Here is a 3,267-nt window from a genome sequence, read left to right as displayed (position 1 = left end):
ACACACACACACACACACACACACACACACACACACACACACACACTGGAATAATTAAAATCCAGGACAGAAATCTAGTATCTTAGGTACTATATTTCTTGAGTACAGGTTAGAATGAGAAAAGGAGACCATAAAACCATTGACTTTGTACAGAAGTGTTAATTAAAAAAAACAATACTTGTTGAATGTTGACCAAATAAAGCAATTCTTTAGATGCCAAGGAGGAGGATGATAGTTGCCCTGATCTTTACTGTTAGCCAGGAAGCTAGCAAGAGTCAGAAACCCAAACGTGCTATACACTGAGTGGCATTACATCACGGTTACAATGATGAAGACAATATATTAGTTATATTTATACCTTAGAAAGCCATTGAGTCTTAGTACCCAGAAAGAGAAAAAACCTGCCATAACCAGACAGAGAAGCATCAGGCATGAATTTTCTATTTCAGTAATGTGTGAGCAAAAATGACTTGCCAGTATATAGGGCCGGACTATGTAGAACATATTTTTATCTGACTTCCTTAAGCCACATTTGGTGTTCCATTAGCAGTGTGCAGTAGGCCCGAGTGTCCTCTGCATTACACTAATTGTTTAAGCATGACAGGTTATTACTTCAGTCAGAGGGGTAATGTAGATTGGGGTGGGGAGGGGGATTGGAGAAGTAGGGCACAAACACAATTTTCTAGTTTTCAAGGAGCAATTATAAATAGATGAGAAGCCATAAAAATATTACACATGGGAAATGGTCATCAGTACAATTGAAACGGCGCCTGAAGCCGGCAGAACCAGGAGCGAGATGGGTTCAGAGCTGACAGAACTGTGGTTAGTGATTTAAAAATAGCAATGGTAATTCAGTCGCAAAACAGAACAATGCAAGCAAGAGTCACAACTCCCACAAAAGGCATTGGTCAAACACGGGGGCCATTTCATTGGATAAGCTATTTTCAAAGCAAACCCAAATTTCAAAATGTCAGCCTGATAAATAGGGGGAATCTAAAAAGGATAAAGTCAAGGTGTTTTGTTTTAGATATTAAACAAAAACCACCTTTGCTTTTATTTCCAGCAATCTTTCAAAGCTTTAAGAAAAGAGAATAGTTTAATGCCCTGGGAAGAGGCCTATTTATTTCTCTTCCGGATGACATCTTATTGACTTAATACATCCATGTGCAAGTTTATTTTAGATGTCTCTTGGGTCTGTTCTTGTGATTTCACTCTCATAAGGAAACTCTTTCCATAGATTAGAGAATCGCTTGGAGAGCACATGTCCACGGTCATATAGAGAATATGTATGAAAGACAGGACTTGAATCCAGATCTTTTTGTCTTCTATCCACTGTACCACATTGCCTTTTGAGTTCATGTATTTGGTGCCTCATTTTCTCCATCTCTAACCCTCCTCCCCCCCCCCCCCCCCGAGATTCTAAAGTTTTGAAGTGTTGGATAGGTGAGAGGCAGCAACAGCAGATGGAGAATTAGCCTTGGAATCAGGAAGACCCAGGTTCAAGTCCTGCCTCTGACATACACTGGCTACATGACCATGGGCAAGTAAGTTGATCTCTTCCCCCCAAACACTCAAAGAATAAAAGTCACAACTGAGTTGATGATTTGCCATAGTGGAAGGAGTTTCCATGCTGGAAATTCCCCATGTGATTCGAATCACTGATCAGTTCCCCCCCAAACTCCCCACCCCATCCTCCTGCACCAAATCACTAGATGTAAGTTCTACAAGAATGGGGATGTTGTTTTACTTAAATACCTAGCATGGTATTCTACACAGTGTCTTGAATAAAGGTTTGTTGTGTTAGCAACAACAACAAAAAAATGTATATTGTATTATTCTAATTTTAATTTTCTCCTGCATGGATAGATTGGTTCAAAATGGTCAGTTTTGTTGTGATTACAGGTAATAATTTTACAAGCATTCAGTGTATTGTAGAGCAGATGGCAATATCCGGGAGAGTTAGGAGACCTGCATCCTGATCTAGGCCTTTTTACCGATGTGTGGCAAGCACATGTCGTTTTGATCTCCAACCCTCGCCATTCTCATCCGTAAAATGGGAGTTTGTACTGGATGATCTTTCTAGTTTCTTCTGACTCTATGAATCTATGGTTTGAGATATACTAAGTGGTCTTCTCCCCACACTTCAGTTGACTCTCTAGCTTAAAAATTAAAAATAAATAAATGTTAGGGGTTTTCATGTTTTCCAAACAAAGGAGCCAAGTAAGACTTTAAGGTCATACTGGAACACAGTAGCATAGCTGACATTAGCCAACAAGACTTTAGATATCCCCTTGTTCCAGCTACAGGACACTATTCTTCCTACCTTTTGCCCAGGCCCAGCTCCATGAAATAAAACAAGCTAATTAATGATTTCAGGGGTATTGTGAACTGGCATGGAGAAGGCCTGGTAGCTCAGCTCTATGGCCTCTCAGTATCAGTGATACATCCCTATTAGCTAACCATTTGAAACTATAGAAAAAAGTTTTACTTATTGACTCTGTCTCCTTTTTGTCCCCAGGTGAACAACATGCTTCAAAATAAATGGCACCTCGCTAGGAGCAGGGGGCAGTCCTTGCTCATTCTCCTCCACATCATCCTATGCTCTGGGATGAGAGAGCAAAGCCAGACGTCGAGTTCCAAGTGAATTAGGAAGCGGAGCAGCTGCGAAGTCCGAGCAGTTGGCAGCCGATGGCCCTGACATTGATCATCTCTGCCTTTGCTATAGAATGTCATTCTAGTCAATGGGATTGCAAGAGGGAGTTTAAGGGAGCATGGAGAGAAAATGACACGCATACAAGCACAAAGAAGAGAGTAAAAGGAAATAGTCTGGTGCACTGAGGTTGAAGGGTCAGGGAGGCATCCTGTCAAACAGGGTCACTGGGGACTCAAGCTGACCTCGCTCTTCCCTTGTATCTAGATAAGGAGTCTGGGGAGCCTTTTCTTTGTCAAAGCCCTGTTCTCCAGGCTTCCCCCGAGCTAGGTGGCTCCATAGTGCTCAGAGCCCTGGGCCTGGAGTCAGGAACACCTGAGTTCAAATCTGTTCTCAGACACTTGTCAGCTGTGTGACCCTGGACAATTCACTTCATTACTGTCTGCCTCAGTCTCCTCAACTGTAAAAAGGAGATAAAAGCAAGTGTCTCTTAGGGCTGTTAAGGATCAAATGAGATATTTGTAAAGCACTTAGCACCATGCCTGGCATCTAATAGGCTCCTAATAAGTTCTTCCTTCCTTCCTTCCTTCCTTCCTTCCTTCCTTCCTTCCTTCCTT

The sequence above is a fragment of the Petaurus breviceps genome, unplaced genomic scaffold (assembly GCF_028583685.1).
Source record: "Petaurus breviceps papuanus isolate PSGF00001 unplaced genomic scaffold, PetGlider_PUasm1.0 90763, whole genome shotgun sequence".
Classification (NCBI taxonomy): Eukaryota; Metazoa; Chordata; class Mammalia; order Diprotodontia; family Petauridae; genus Petaurus; species Petaurus breviceps.
This window is presented reverse-complemented; position numbering follows the sequence as displayed.